Source organism: Raphanus sativus, chromosome 3, assembly GCF_000801105.2.
Source record: "Raphanus sativus cultivar WK10039 chromosome 3, ASM80110v3, whole genome shotgun sequence".
NCBI lineage: Eukaryota > Viridiplantae > Streptophyta > Magnoliopsida > Brassicales > Brassicaceae > Raphanus > Raphanus sativus.
The window spans coordinates 9484362-9502126 of NC_079513.1; the positions used below are offsets into that span (position 1 = coordinate 9484362).

The 17765-nt window shown below is 39.5% G+C and overlaps 1 non-coding gene across 1 annotated transcript; it reads right to left on the minus strand.

Annotated features, from left to right (window-relative positions):
• Positions 1–5059: 5059 nt before the first annotated feature.
• Positions 5060–5166, minus strand: LOC130510250 (small nucleolar RNA R71). The gene has a single exon (XR_008943928.1). It is a non-coding gene; the product is annotated as a small nucleolar RNA R71 (small nucleolar RNA).
• Positions 5167–17765: the final 12599 nt, after the last annotated feature.

The window sequence follows — 17765 nt, forward strand, 5'->3', positions numbered from 1 at the left end:
TGATACTAAAGTAAGATAATTATAAAAGATAAATATTAAATTTTAAGAAAAAATATTAAACAAATAAGAATTGTAAAATCCAACAAGTACTATAAATTATTTAATAAAAATCACGAATAAAAACTAAATATTAAATAAATAATATTACTTTTTCAAAGCTTAAACCAAAAAAAATTGAAAAAAAATACTCTTATTATTTTCTTATAATTAACTAACTTTCCTTTCTAATATATAATTGTATGGCAAGCAATTATGACAAAAGCTACAAATATTTCACATCTATATTTAGGTTTAAGTTTCCATATATTGGTTTTACAAAACGCAATAGTATTTACATGAAAAAATATTACATGAGTGTCTTCTTTAAATTTTTTTATAAAATTCACTTTTTTTATTATCGTTATTACATCTTATAATGCTAACATATTTTTTAAAAAATTATGAAGTTGTTATCGTACATGAGTATGTGTGAATATAATGAATATGTGTTTGTACATATAAGACAAAAAATATCAGTAATTTAACATAAAAACTAGTTATATTTATAAAAATCTTAGAAAAACTAATTATAAAATACATAATTTTTCTTTTTAAAAATTATAAATAAAAAACTATAAAAGTAACTTTATTTTTTCATAACTAAGTAACTTTAAATATTTAATATTTTGTGTTAAAATTTTATAAACCAAAAATAACTTCAAATACTTCATTTGATATCATTGTGACATGTTTCAATTAAAAATATAGATAATGAATGTGTCAATAAAAATCTGCCATTACTTTAAAATTGTAAAATTATTAGTGATACTGAAAAAACAAATTTTGAAAATGGCAATTATAATTATTTTAAAATTGTGAAAATTTTTGTTTATTAATAAAAATGTTGTTTCTTAAAATAAGTATTATTATTTTAAAAACTTCATATATAATTTTTATATATGTAAGAATATTAAACCTAAACCCAAAACCCTATCTTATCTCTCAATTATAAACCCTAAGTTTAGATTAGTTAACTCTAGGATTTTTTTTGTCGATGTTAATTCTAGGGTTATAAATGTTTTTTCCTTTTTTAAAAATGAAAGAGTAATAGTGGTTAATTTAAACATTAAAAGTAATAGTATGAATGTGGTATTTTTGACAGTTTTCCTATTTAATTTAGAAACTGGAAACCTTACATACTAATGTATTCATTGCTCCGTAAATTATCTTTATCAACAACATGAATATTTGATAGCTCTTAATTTTATGTTAGTAACATGTATTAGAAAAAAACATGTTCAAAATAGATGAAAATTACGAAAAAGAAGATAGAGAAAAAAATAATTTAGTAAATGACATTACTCTAACAAAATTCAGAATAAAAAATGTGTATTAGAAAAACTAGGGTAAATTGAAAAATAATATTCTAATTAAAAAATAAAATATTATTAAATAAAATATTTTACAAACATTTTTCTTAAGGATTTTTAAAATGGTATTTATCTTAAAATTGCTACTAATTAATTTTAAATTAATTTTTAGTTTCATAGTGTAAATATTTTTAATCATAAAATATTCTGAAAAATGTCAAAATATTAAAAGGAAAATATTATCAAATCTTATTTTGCAATTAAATTTTGTTTAAAATTTTTAAAAATGAAAATTACTATTAAATAATATTTTATGATTCATTATTAACAAAAATCATTTTTGTTATCTTAGTATATATATATAGTTTATGAGATAGTTTAACACATATCATATTTTTAAATATATATTTGTCATGTGTCACAATCATGTTAACTATTAACTTTGAAGAACTAAGATCAGTATAGTATTTTATAATAAGATTTCATTAAGATTTTAGAAACAAAATTAGTATTAAATAAATTATTTTGCAAATCCATTTTTTGTTTATTGTAAAAGAAAAATTTCTACAAATTACGATTAAATAATTTAAAAGTTTTTTAACATTAAATAATTTTTAAAAATTATTTGTTTCAAACTTCATTTTTGGTACATATATTTTTAATCATTACATATTTAAATACATGTCACAATATTAGAAAAAATACTATCAAATAATTTTTTGCAGTTATTTTTGTTAGGATTTTAAAAATAGAAAATTAGTATTAATAATATTAATAATTATTTACACAAAATTTGATATATTAACACAAGTCACTTTTTTAAATATATAATTTTCATGTGTCGCCATCATGTTAATTATCAACTTTAAAGAACCAAGCAACTTTTAAGAAAAAATATTAAACAAAAATAAATTATAAAATCTAACAAGTAAAATAAATTATTTAATAAAAATCATGAATAAAAACTATAAATAAATAAATTCATCTATGTACCATGATTATAAAATACAAATTTTAGATTGAACTTATGTATGAAAATATTGTTTTAATTATAAAAAAATCTCACACAATATATGAACATCAATCATAAAATTATAATAAAATGATTATTATTTTATGTTCTGTATTAAATTAAAACATCAAACAAAACCCGTTGCAACTCTTATATAACTAATGGAGCGGAGGAGAAACGAAGAAGAAAGTTAAATTTATTTTTATTCCCTTAATACTTTTGTTAATACTTTTGTAAAGTTATCATAAATCAACCCCCACCCCCAAACCCAATCACACTGGTTGATTTTGAAATCAATCTTGGTCGGCTTTCTAAATCATCTGATTGGGGAGGGCTATCTCAACAAATCCGGTTTAATTGATAAAATTAGTTAGTTTCCAGTTTCGTATCGGTTTAGTTAGTTATCTTCTTATTCTTCCTCTTGCTAAGCTAAGCTTGGTTTGATCTGGCAATAAGCGCTCTCTCATTTCATCGCGCACCACCAACAACCTTCCTGAATCGGCTTCATCATCATCTCAATCGACTTTTTAAACAACTTGCAATCCATCCATTGAAGAGCTTTCTCTGAAATTATAAATGAAGTCATGTTCGCTTGTATCTGGTCTACAAAGCTCCTAGCTGATTACTGTAAATTATATATAGATTGATTGGTCTCTTTAGTTTAAAGGTTTTCGTGTATGGTTTCTTGAGTTGAAATGCCTTTAGGTTTTGAATTAAGGGCCTCAGAGAGGTGAATAGGAAGGATGTCCAAGAGATTGTTTCACAGGAAACATCACACCGTAGATCCCTGTTTTAAGTTGATATATGGTGTTTTTCACATCATTGTATATGTGTTTTCATTTGTTTCAAATCACTAATTCGTGTCAGTCTAGTCCTTTTTGACCTTTTACAGGTTTGGAGTTAGTAGAAGAAAGAAGAGAAGGTGCCTGATGAAAAGATGTCCTTTTGGAGCAATCCTGCGGAGAACACTCAAGTAGAACAGTCCCGAGACTATTCTCGCTCAAGCGGAACAAGCAGACGGAGTGATCCGGAGATTGTTCCCGACGAATATGGAAACTCTTTATTTCGGGAATTTAAGCCCTGTTGCCCTAATCTCTTTTCTTCTGATTGGCGCCTCCATATAAAACGCCATCTATCTTTTTACTATTTTTCTTACGCTAGTTTTACGAGAGAACACTGAGTATTTTGCGATCTGCAACTTGTAAGGGAGAAGAACCCATCCTCTCATAGAGAAGATCATCTGAACCCTATTGTTTCATACTCTGCTCTTATGCAATTTTATTCAGGATTTATGTCTTTGTTTATTTGCATCATGATCGAGTAGTGACCTTGCTCGCCTAGGGTTTTTAGGGTGTTGAGACATGAGCTAAACATAGTTAAGCGATCCATAACTGTTCTTCATTCATACTGTTCTTACTGATTTCATTAACCTGATCACTTGATGTTAGATCCCTAGTTCATCACCTAGTTAACCGCTTAGGAGATAACTTGACATGTATTGAATGAGCTTAGTATCCCTAATCAGCGAAAGTAGATATTAGGGTGGTAAGTGAACTGATCGGGCCTGTTCTCTAAAGCTTGCAATCGATCCTCATCCCAACGACAGTTAGGTGGTGAGATCGATCTGCAAAGCGATCACTGCCACGACAGTGGAGTGTTCCAGCTGAGTGATCCGAGTTCTAGAAAGCACTTCATCGCGCTTGAATAATTGTTTGGCTCCAATTCAACACCCAATGAATTACCCTAGGCTAGCTCTTGTTTAATTGAATCAATCTCGTGTTAATTTGCTTGTTACTATTGTCGCTTTATAACCAAATCCATATCTTCGTTTTAGCTTGATTTCGGAACCTATAGAACTAGAGTGTAGACTGGTCCTCTGGATTTGAATCTCAAGTACTACAATTGCAACTGTTAACTTGGCAGTAGCAAGGATTCATTTTTAGTGTATCAAGTTTTGGCGCCGTTGCCGGGGAACAGATTTTTTACCTCTAATTTTCGGTTTCATATCTAGTCTAAGATATCTAACTCGTGTTATTTTCTCTGTTGCAGCTGATGATCCAGGTGCATGACCAGTAGACATACTCGGAGCAACGCACAAGGACCATTGCATCAGCTTACCAACGAGGAACTAGCGAGATTGGAACGACAGAACCGTCAACAGCCGAGATCAACGAACACCAACATGGGTGATCATCCAGATGATCTCACTGCTGCGTTTGCACTCATGCAACAGCAGATGCAACAGATGCAGCAGACGATCCAAGCGCAGCAAGCTGCTGCCGAGCAAGCTGCTCTGAATGCTGCGAACCAGCAGAACCAACAGGAGGGAGTTGTCCAGATCGGCCAGAGAAACTTACTGCGCAATCTGCCTGCTACGCGATCTGCCATAACCCCTCCACCGTGCACTAGGCAAGACTTCGAGATCAAGCCAGCCTTGATAAGTCTAGTGCAAAGGAAGATCTTCAATGGACTTCCTGCTGAGATACCGATGGACCACATCGAGCACTTTGAGAAGATGTGTGGTTTCACTAAAGCGAATGGAGTACCACCCGATTACATCAAGTGTACTCTGTTCCCTTTCTCTCTTGATGGGAAAGCTGCTCGCTGGCTTGATTCCCTACCCACGGGATCACTCACCACTTGGGAACAAGTACGAGAGGCCTTTTTGAGCCACTTCTACACGAAATCGAAGACAGCAGCTCTGAGACAGAAGATCGTGACCTTGAAACAGTTGGTGGATGAGCCGTTCTGCGATGCATGGGAGCGATTCAACGTCTACCGCAGAGAGTGCCCACATCACGGTTTCGAAGAAGACTATCTGCTGGGAGTGTTCTACGATGGAGTAGGCTGGGAATACATGAACGCTTTGAACTCAGCCAGTAAGGGAGATTTCATGACCCTGTCCACTCAAGGTGCCTTCGAGTTGATTGAGAACATGGCCTCAAGCTCAGCTGATAATAACCGCGAGATTGATCGCACTCAAAAGGTGAAAAGCATCGATAACAGCAAGATTGATGAGCTCTCTGCCAAGGTCGATCAGCTGATTAAGAGCAATCAGAACCAGGTCTTCATCATGGAAGAATCCCCTCAGGATAAAGCTATCGCGGAAGGCACATCAGAGGCAGATCAGTCAGCTGAGGATCAGCATGAAGTGAGCTATGTGAATGGGCAAGGATGGCAGTTCAAGAACTATCACCCGAACCCTAACGTGAGGAACAATCCCCACCTGTTCAATGCCCCTAAACCAGACGATAAGGCTCAAGGAAATCAGGGTCATAACAGTGGATACCAAAGGCCTTATGGCAATCAGGGAAGAACCTTTGTCCTCAACCCAGCTCAGAATGCCCAGTTCCACAGCCAGAAACAGCCGGTTAATCAGCAGGCTGCACAACCAGCCCAGACTGCTCCGCATGATGACATGAAGAGTCTCGCCAATATGATGAGCCAACTGCTCCAAGGACAGCATATCCAAGGGAAGGCACTGAACCAGGTCACAAGCGACATCAACACCAGGATGAATCATATGTTCAATGACCTGAGTGCCAAATATGACAATGTCTCAAGCCATATGAGACAGATGGATATTCAGATTGCTCAGACTGCTGAGAGTGTGAAGAGACAGCAAGCAACTCTCCCTGGAAAAACAGACAAGAACCCCAAGGAGTGCAATGCAGTAGGTCTAAGGAGTGGAAAGCAACTGCCTGATCTAGACTCCAAGAGATTCACATCGGCTGAGAAAGGGAAGCAGAAGGAGTCGGATCAGCCACCTAAAGCTGTAACAGATGAGGAAGAGGCAGAACAACCTACTGAGACTGTTCCGACTGAAGCAGAGCAACCCGCTGGGGTTGTTCCACCGACTGCAGCACCTTCTCCTTCTCGTCAGTATGTACCAAAAGTACCTTACCCTGTTCCAGCTAAGGCTACACGCAAGAATAAGGAAGAGATGAAAAGTAGGAAGATGCTAGAAGACCTAACTGTCAAGCTCCATCTGATGAGTGCGATCCAGATGATACCATCCATGCGTAGCTTTGTTAAGGGACTGATCTCTGGGAAGATATCTGATGACAGCGAGTTCATGATTGTCTCTAAGGAGTGCAGTGCGGTGCTCCAGAACAGAAGGATCAAGAAGTTGGGTGATCCGGGAAAATTTGTCCTCTCGGTTCAGATTGGGAGAACAGTTTTCTCATGCTCACTAGTCGATCTAGGGTCAAGCATAAACCTTATGCCATATACAGTGGCTAAGCGCCTTGGATACACGGACTTCAAGCCTACCAGGATGTCACTAGTGTTTGCTGATCGATCTGTGAAGTCACCAGTTGGAATCCTCGAAGATCTTCAAGTTCTGGTTGGGAACACACTTGTTCCTGCCGATTTCGTTGTTCTGGAAGTCGAGGAAGATTCCAATGATCCCCTGATCCTAGGTAGACCATTCCTCTGCACTGTTGGAGCTATCATTGATGTCCGACAGGGGAAGATCGATCTCCACCTTGGAGATATTGTGATGAAGTTTGAGATGGATCAGATGCTCAAGAAACCGATGCTGGATGGACAATCTTTCACTGTCCAAAAAGATGGTGATCCGCTAGAGCCGCATGAGGGAATGATCGAGGAGATTCTCACCGAGGATCCACTTGAACTCGCCTTAGTCAGAGCTGAAGCCGAGCAGAGCTTAGAGAGTGTTGATGCTGATGCCTATGCCAAATTCCTGGATTCAGCCAGGAGTATTGAAAGGATGGTGGCAAATCTAAGTCTGGGGGAGAACAGTGAGTCCAGCATATAGGCTGGAACAACCGCGTCTCAGAACCCCTCTGTTCCGGCAGCTCAGACCGATGACTCATGGAGCGAGCTGAAAGCTCCAAAGGTAGAGCTCAAATCCCTTCCCAAGGGACTCAGGTATGCGTTTCTTGGACCCAACTCCACATATCCTGTCATTGTGAATGCTGACCTGAACAATGCAGAGACTGCTCTGCTTTTGTGTGAACCGAGAAAATATCGTAAGGCATTGGGTTATTCTCTAGCTGACATACCTGGCATTTCACCTGATCTGTGCATGCATAGAATACACCTGGAAGATGAATCGATGACTTCTGTAGAACATCAGAGGAGGTTAAACCCAAATCTAAAAGATGTTGTAAAGAAAGAGATAATGAAACTTCTAGAAGCAGGTGTGATCTATGCGATCTCTGATAGTAAGTGGGTTAGTCCTGTGCATGTAGTACCTAAGAAAGGTGGGATCACTGTGATAACCAATGAAAAGAATGAATTGATCCCCACTAGAACAGTTACTGGTCATCGCATGTGCATTGATTTTCGTAAGTTGAATGCTGCGACTCGTAAGGATCACTTCCCACTTCCTTTTATTGATCAAATGCTTGAGAGATTGGCTAACCACCCTTACTATTGCTTTTTAGATGGTTATTCAGGTTTCTTTCAGATTCCCATCAACCCAGACGATCAGGAGAAGACGACGTTCACATGCCCTTATGGAACATATGCATACAGGAGGATGCCTTTCGGCTTGTGCAATGCTCCAGCGACTTTCCAGCGATGCATGATGTCGATTTTTACTGATCTGATCGAAGACATAATGGAGGTTTTCATGGATGATTTTAGCGTCTATGGAAGCTCCTTTCATGTCTGTTTGTCAAACTTGTGCAGGGTGCTGAAGCGATGCGAGGAGAAGCATCTGGTGCTGAACTGGGAGAAATGCCACTTCATGGTCAGAGATGGGATTGTTCTGGGACACAAGATATCAGAGAAAGGCATTGAGGTGGACAAGGCAAAGATCGAGGTCATGATGAGTCTGCAACCACCAACTTCAGTGAAGGGAATCAGGAGTTTCTTGGGACATGCTGGTTTCTATAGGAGGTTCATCCAGGACTTCTCTAAGATCGCGAGACCACTCACTCGGTTGCTCTGCAAGGAAGCTCAGTTTGCTTTTGACAGTGACTGCCTAGCCGCATTTAACACGATCAAGGGAGCTCTAGTCAGTGCACCAGTTGTCCAACCTCCAAACTGGGATCTCCCTTTTGAGATCATGACAGATGCAAGTGATTTTGCAGTGGGAGCAGTCCTTGGACAACGTAAAGACAAGAAGCTTCACGTGATATACTATGCAAGCAGAACCTTAGATGAAGCTCAGTGCCGATATGCAACCACATAGAAGGAGCTCCTTGCCATCGTGTTCGCTTTTGAGAAGTTCAGATCCTATCTGGTTGGATCAAAGGTGATTGTGCACACAGACCACGCGGCTCTCAAGTACCTACTCACGAAGAAGGATGCTAAACCGCGGCTCTTAAGATGGATTCTCTTGCTCCAAGAGTTTGATTTGGAGATAAGAGACAAGAAGGGGGTTGATAATGGAGTAGCAGATCATCTCTCCAGGATGAAAGTGTCAGATGAGACAGTTCTTGATGAGGAACAACCGATGGAGTACGTCAATGCGATTGGTCTGCGCAACATGGAACAGTCGTCACCTGTCATCAAGGACTGTTCCCGCGTAGAATGAGCATTCGTTGCAGTGATCCAGAAGGAGTACCCGAACCTTCCATGGTTTGCTGAGATTGCCAACTTCTTGGCAGCTGAGAAAGAGCCTTTGAGGTTCACTGGGAATGAGAAGAGGAAATTTCTAAGGGAGGCAAGGCACTACTTCTGGGATGAGCCGTATCTATATCGGCAAGGCAAAGATGGGATCTTCAGGAGGTGTGTTCTAGAAGCTAATATTCCAGTGATCCTTTATCACTGCCACGGTTCCTCTTATGCTGGACACTTTGCCACCTTCAAGACAGTTTCCAAGATCCTCCAAGCCGGTTTCTGGTGGCCCACTATGTTCAGAGATGCTCACGCTTTCATATCCCGATGCAATTCATGCCAAAGGATGGGGAGTATAAGCAAGAGAAACGAGATGCCTCAGAACTACATCTTGGAAGTTGAAGTGTTCGACTGCTGGGGGATCGATTTTATGGGCCATTCCCAGTCTCTCACAAGAATGAGTACATCCTAGTTGCTGTGGACTATGTCTCCAAGTGGGTAGAAGCGATTGCTAGTCTAACCAATGATGCGCGAGTTGTAACCAAGATGTTCACCTCCATCATCTTTCCAAGATTTGGAGTGCCTAGAGTGGTTATAAGCGATGGTGGAACTCACTTTATCAACAAGTTGTTCCAAGGATTGCTGAGCAAGAATGGTGTGAAACACAAGGTTGCAACCGCCTATCATCCCCAAACAAGTGGTCAAGTGGAAGTTTCCAACAGGGAGATCAAGAACATCCTGCAGAAGACTGTCAACACCACCCGCAAGGACTGGTCCCTTAAGCTTGATGATGCTCTCTGGGCATACAGAACAGCCTACAAGACCCCTTTAAGGACCACTCCCTATCATCTGGTCTATGGCAAGGTGTGCCACTTACCTGTTGAGCTAGAGTACAAGGCGGCTTGGGCTGTCAAACTACTCAACTTCGACATCAAACCCGCCAAGGAGAGGCGAACCATTCAGATCCACGAGTTGGAGGAGATCAGGCATCTGGCCTATGAGAGTTCTAAGATCTACAAGGAAAAGACCAAGGCGTTCCATGACAAACGGATCATAAGCAGAAACTTTGCTCCGAACGATCGAGTCTTACTCTTCAATTCACGGGTTAAGCTGTTCCCTGGAAAGCTTAAGTCCAGATGGTCTGGACCTTTCACCATTAAGGAGGTTCGCCCCTATGGAGCTGTTGTGTTGCTGGACACAAGAGGTGGAGAATTTGTTGTCAATGGTCAGCGTCTCAAGCCATATCTTGCTGACACAACAATCGCTGAAGGTGTAGAGATACCCTTAAGCGATCCCCCTCAAGCCTAATCGGCTCATTGAAGTCAAGCTAGTGACAGAAAACAAGAGCTTGGTGGGAGGCAACCCACTGGTGAGTGTAAATATTGTTTTCATTTTGTCTTTATCTTTCTAGGAACTAACTTGCAGGTTGAAAAATCAAGAAAATTCGAGATCACTCCAAGAGAGCACTCCAGCGGTTGTTCAGCCGATTGTTCCCAGGTAAGTGCTCGAACAAAAAAAAAAAAAACAAATAAAAAGGAAGGGGAAGCGGTTTTGATTGGCTTTTTAAAGCCCAAACATTCCACTCCCCACTATCTCTCTCTCTCGCCGCAAATCACCCAACCCCTCTCAAGAACCCTAAATCGCAAACTCTCCCCTTTTTAATTCTATCTTCACGATTTTTGGTTCTCACCTCTTGGGTTCTCTAGAGATTGGTTTGTTTTGCAGGAATCACCTCTCCAATCAAGGTAATCGGACAAGAACTCTCCCCCTCTTTGCGCATGCAAATCGCGACTTGGGAGTGATTTCTTGGATCCTCTTTTTCCTTTATGCTTTGCGATTTCATCCTAGATTGTAGCTCTTGATAGTATACTTGCTACTAGGATTGAATTCATGATTGATTTTCAATGGAAGAGGAACCGATTGTTGCTTGTGATTCTTGGTCTTTGCAATTTGTACTGTAGAGATTGAGGCTTGTGTAGGTTGTCTAGTAATCGATGGACTTGGGTAGAACAAGAAGATTGGATTGTTCCATCGTTTCTAGAACAACCAATGAACTGTGCTGATATTGGGATATTGTTTTTGCTTTGCAGATGCCTCCAAAGATGCGGAACGCAAGAGCCACCAAGAGCACAACTTCTCCAGCCGCGAGTGCTCCACCTGGTTACCCATGGCCGAACAAGAACAAGGGCGAGCCCATCGACCTCAATGATCCGATGCTACTTGACTTCAACGTTGAGGGATGGGACAAGGAGTCAGCAGCGATATACAACCGGCTCCTCCTAGCAGAGATCTTGCCCACGCGGTTCGTGCACCAGCCAACACTAGGCAATCTAGGCCTTGACACTGAGGTGTTCGACACGATGCAGGCTATGGGATTCATGCCTCTCTGTTATCAGGCCCAGGTTCTCTACCCAGACTTGGTCAGGCAAGTGCTCGCGACGTGCCAGATCACTTACCAGAACCCCACTGCGCCTACGTACGAGAACTGCTCCTTCTCCTTCATGGCTGATGGCAAGTTCTGCACCATCTCTCTCAACGATCTGAACGCCCTACTCGAGATTGCAGACACGCCAAGGGGAGTTTCAGTGGAGAAGAAGTTCAAGCCGGCAGACACCTTTTGGGATCTCATCGCAGCCGGCAAGTTCACCTCTCTCAAGGCCTATCAGTCGCAGATCCGGAACCCTGCTATCCGGATCATTGCCAAGATCGTGTCCAATGTCCTGTTCGCGAAGGAGTACACCTCCAAGATCACGAATGGAGAGCTCCAGGTTCTCTACACGGGACTTGAGGACGAGATGTGCAGAGAGAACATCACCCCGATCCAGGAAGTCAAGACCAACCCGGGGTTCCATCTCATCTCCATGTTCGCTGACCGCAGAGACACCCTGATTCGGACTGATGATAAGAAGGATCGATGCGGCAGTCTGCTCACACCATTGTTCCAGCGCTTCAACATCAACCTCAGCTCCTACGAGGTCGTCTCTGAGATGGAGTACATCGATACTCCTTACCTGATCGCATGCCACATCTTGCGCGACGAGACCACCTACAAGTTCCAGGATAAAGAAGGAAACCCTCTGTATTGCAAGCTCCCTATGCCTGGATTCACTGACTTCTTATCCCTGGAGAACATTGTGTTCTCACTCGATGAAGAGCACCTCTGCGATGATCCGATGGCGCCGGTTCAGCACGATGATGAAGACATGGATGATGTGGAGCATGTGACTCCACCGGCTGATGGTGAGTATGACTTGGATGACTTCACCGATGTGACTGATGATCACGCCTACAGACGCTGGATGGTTGATTCCCAGAAGAAGAACAACAGCCTCATGAAGAGGATACTCAGGGCGATCACAGGCGGCTGCATTGGAGCCCAGGAGGAGCGTACACCGCAGAGAACGAGGCGCCCAGGCAAGGAACAAGCTGGAACATCCACTGGAGCAGAGAGACTGCCGAGGAACAGGAGGACAGCTGGTGACTCCGGTAGCGGCGATTCAAACTGAGTCCGAAAGGACTATTTCTATCCCTTGTCTTATCCATCTGAACTATTTATTTTTTCATGTTATTTGTTTCTGTTTGGTGTGTTTCAGCTTCCTCTGATTTATTTTCACAACCAGGGATGGTGTGAACTAAGTCTGAGAGAGCGACTGTACTATATTCGCGTGTGTGTGATTTTTGAGTCAGTCCTTGTGTCATTTTCATGTTTTTATCGAGTCAGTTTTTAGGATCGAGTCAGTCAAAACTATTGTGGGAATCATGACCTTATTTTGTGATGCTCTTTAACCACCTCGTGCTTTAACCTTCTTATTCAGTGACCTTAGCAGTGATGAAAGACCCACACATGGACCTGGAACACCCTGACTTATCTCATTTGACACTCCAGAAGTTCTATACCGATCAGGTTACACTGGGCAGACTTAACTTCACTTTATCTGAACCTAATCTGGACTTTAATTCTTTTTGTCATGGGCACTAGATCAGGGTAGAATGAGAACTACACTCAGGACTTCTTATCCGATTTTATCCCTCTTGCTGTTCCTGAGTGGCTAGCTCATCTTTAGCTAGTTCCCACCTTGAACCCTGACCTTTTGTTCCACCCTCATGCATTTGCTTTTAGTACTTTATGTGCAGATATGTGCAAAAAGGTCGGAGAGGAAAGGATCGACGCAGTTCATACTCATCAATGCTCACACAGTGGAAGAAGGCGGAACAATCAGTGCAGACAAGAGAACAACCAGAGTGCCTGTTCCGATACCAGAGAGAACAACGAAGAAGTAAGTGGCTAGAACATACCATAATGAATCACCAGTGGCATCATATACATCACTTGTTACATCCTTACTCCTCACCCCAGCATTTTGTATTTCAGTAAAAAAACAAAAAAAAAAAATTGCTTTGATTTACTGGTGACGAGAAGGGGAAGAATCCATGATGCATGCCACTGGGGAAGTTGAGAAAGTAATTGTGGTTTCAGTGATGTGTTCTGAAGGGGAAGTTGAATCGCGCAGAGCAGTCCTATGATCGACATATCGGAGAGCAGTCCGATCAGCAGAGATGAGTAAGGACTGTGGACCTCAATGGAGCCGTCCTCTCACGACCATTTTGTGCGATATCCTGCATCCACTCTTGGTAAAACCCTAAACGCTCTTGAACTCCACCATAAAAGTTAGCCTGTTCTATACCTAGCCCGTTCTCTCTGAGTAGAGCCTGTGACAAGAAGCTCACGCTGATCTTAATTGAACATAAGGAGTTTTGTCTAGAAAGTGTTGCCTTTTCAAGTTGAGATGTAGAGTAAGGAGCCGATCTTCGAACAGCGATCAGGGGGTTCTCAGTAAGTGTGTGTGGTCATAATCTACAGCTTGTATGGTTCAGAAATTTGTGGTAAGAGTATGGTTGCTGAGAATAAGCGAGTTCCCACGCTTTCAAACCTTTCTCCCTGTTCTTGATACTTGCCTTGTTCGAGGACACACAAGGATCTAAGTCTGGGGAATTGATATATGGTGTTTTTCACATCATTGTATATGTGTTTTCATTTGTTTCAAGTCACTAATTCGTGTCAGTCTAGTCCTTTTTGACCTTTTACAGGTCTGGAGTTAGTAGAAGAGAGAAGAGAAGGTGCCTGATGAAAAGATGTCCTTTTGGAGCAATCCTGCGGAGAACACTCAAGTAGAACAGTCCCGAGACTGTTCTCGCTCAAGCGGAACATGCAGACGGAGTGATCCGGAGATTGTTCCCGACGAATATGGAAACTCTTTATTTCGGGAATTTAAGCCCTGTTGCCATAATCTCTTTTCTTCTGATTGGCGCCTCCATATAAAACGCCATCTATCTTTTTACTATTTTTCTTACGCTAGTTTTACGAGAGAACACTGAGTATTTTGCGATCTGCAACTTGTAAGGAAATAGAACCAATCCTCTCATAGAGAAGATCATCTGAACCCTATTGTTTCATACTCTGCTCTTATGCAATTTTATTCAGGATTTATGTCTTTGTTTATTTGCATCATGATCGAGTAGTGACCTTGCTCGCCTAGGGTTTTTAGGGTGTTGAGACATGAGCTAAACATAGATAAGCGATCCATAACTGTTCTTCATTCATACTGTTCTTACTGCTTTCATTAACCTGATCACTTGATGTTAGATCACTAGTTCATCACCTAGTTAACCGCTTAGGAGATAACTTGACATGTATTGAATGAGCTTAGTATCCCTAATCAGCGAAAGTAGATATTAGGGTGGTAAGTGAACTGATCGGGCCTGTTCTCTAAAGCTTGCAATCAATCCTCTTCCCAACGACAGTTAGGTGGTGAGATCGATCTGCAAAGCGATCACTGCCACGACAGTGGAGTGTTCCAGCTGAGTGATCCGAGTTCTAGAAAGCACTTCATCGCGCTTGAATAATTGTTTGGCTCCAATTCAACACCCAATGAATTACCCTAGGCTAGCTCTTGTTTAATTGAATCATCTCGTGTTAATTTGCTTGTTACTATTGTCGCTTTATAACCAAATCCATATCTTCGTTTTAGCTTGATTTCGGAACCTATAGAACTAGAGTGTAGACTGGTCCTCTCGATTTGAATCTCAAGTACTACAATTGCAACTGTTAACTTGGCAGTAGTAAGGATTCATTTTTAGTGTATCATAAGTCTATCTATCATCACCTGACATTTCATGTTCCTCAAATCCCCAATTTTGGTGCCTTTTCTTTTGCTTTTTTTTTTGTCTTTTACTAAGACTTTGGGGTTTTCTTTATCATACAATCAACTTTACATGTCTATCCTGGCTGATTAAGCTAGCTGTCCCGTTGCCAAAAACTCGAAATGTTTTATTTTGATTTGTATGACTTTGAAATTTAAATAATATGTTTTCAGTTTAAATTTTAATTTTATATTTTCGAATTTAAATTTTAAAAATAATTTTTTTTTTCAAAATAATTTTTTCAAAAAAAAATTATTTTCAATATATTCCGAGGAACAGCTGTCCTCAGAATATTCCGAGGGACCTTTTCCTTGAAAATTTTCGAGGGCTACCTTCCTCGAAAATTTTCGAGGAACACAGTTCCTCGGAATATTCCTAGGACAGCTGTTCCTCGAAAATTTTCGAGGGCCACCTTCCTCGAAAATTTTCGAGGAAACTGTCTCTCGGAATATTCCGAGGAACTAAGTTCCTCGAAAATTTTCGGAGGCCTTTTTCTCTCGGTATAATCCTCGGTATATACCGAGGGAATGGGTTCCTCAATATATATCGAGGACCTCTTCGACGAACGCCTGTCCTCTAAATCTCCTCGGAATTGTTGTTCCTCGAAATTCCGTCACAAAATTTCGAGGAAATTTCGAGGGAAAATGAAATTTCGAGGAGATTTTTTCGAGGGACTTTTTCCTCGGTATGTCGTCGGAATACGGTTATTCCGACGACATACCGAGGAAAAAGTCCCTCAGTATCAGCGTGTTTTCTTTGTAGTGTCACCTGACATTTCATGTTCCTCAAATCCCCAATTTTGGTGCCTTTTCTTTTGCTTTTTTTTTGTCTTTTTACTAAGACTTTGGGGTTTTTTTTATCATACAATCAACTTTACATGTCTATCCTGGCTGATTAAGCTAGCTAGCTAGCTGTCCCGTTGCCAATCAATTTTGCTCAACTTTTCTCTCTAGCCTATTGTTGTATCTAACTACTGAAGATTTCTGAAAAAAAGAGTATTGGTTATGTTGGGATTTCGAATTAAAAAACTCCATTTTGGCTGTTAGGAGAGTGCTTTCTTTCTCTGGTTGATATACTTTTGACACTAAAAGGATCCTACATGGAATCTACTGTTTGATCCCTCTCTTGCTCCTGGGACTTCACTCTTTTCTTCTTTTGAGATTGTGTCTTGTGGATTAAATATGGAATCTGATTTCCCTAGTCTTGAAGCAAATTATGAATCTTTAGCCGTAGATAAAAAAAAAACATCTCTTTGAATCATTTGATAACCAAACTATTAGATATGTCTTTACAATATATAAACAGACTTAAATCTTGGTTCCTGCATAGAGTCCATATTGAATCTTGATATAATATCAGGCGAATTATGGAATAGTATTATCATTGACGGACTCGAATACGTCAATTACGCCACGGATAATTTCAGGTCGTTATTTTTCGTTAAAAGAGATGCCCACGACAGTACTTTTTAAAAAGATCCTTACAATTCATGGGAATTATAAGGATTAAAGTGATAAGAAAAATATTAGTATAATTATATGTAAGTTACATAAATACAAGCACTAGGATGAAAATAAATGTCATAAGTCTAGATTAGTTAACCCTATGATTAAAATATCTATTTACGTTTTTTAAACAAATGGTAATAATGGTTAAGATAAATATGAAAAGTGATATTAGAAATGGTGCAGTTTAAATATGGTTAATATAAACTTTTAGAAATGAGGCAGTTTAAGCAATTTCTCAATTCTTTTTATCTTTAATGAACAATTAAATTTGTTAATATATATATATAGTTATAAATTAAAAACTAATTTCATTGATGTAGTAATTACCATTATATAAAAATAGTGATACTTAATGGCTGTCAAAACACCACTATTATCTCCACCTAACACCTACTGTGTTCCAGATTCTTTGTAGAGATGGAACATCTTACATCGACCAATGTGATTCTTCATCGCACTTGTCCCACTTTTCTTGGAGTCATATCCAATCTCTTGGGCACAATAACGGCAGTTGCTGATGCTTGGATTATCTTCTCTTTGAATGAAATCTTGCCAAACTTCTGCTCTGTGGGCTTGCTTTTTCTTTACAACAGGAGGCAGAGCGGTGCTTAAAATCTCAGATGCATATCGTTTCTTTCCACCTCTTTGATCCACATCTGTTTGAATGTCTTCTTCGAGGAACTCATGATTATCTTCACAGGCTGACATCTACAATCAGAAGATAACATTTTAGATCACAAACATAGATACAAAAAATACAAAACTGACCAAACATAGCAGACCAAACTAACAAATTTAACAGAAAATCATCATTACATACAGTTAAAATCACAATAATATTATTCAACAATCACTAGAATACAAGTTCAACATTACATACAAAGTTAAAATAGGTGGCAGACAAAACATACAAATTTAACATATTATTCAACAATTACACACAATACTAGTTACAGATAAGTTCAATTTTTAGACGATTCCTAAGCTAAACACCAACTCTGTTCCCAACCCTTAACCGTAATCAACAGAAACAGCCTTTACAAAGATTATTAATATGGACTCTTAAACACTAATCCCTATTGTTCAAAACTCAAATCCTAAATCCGAAATCGTTGCTAAACTCAAATAAATAAAGACATAAAGTGATAATTGACTCATTAATTG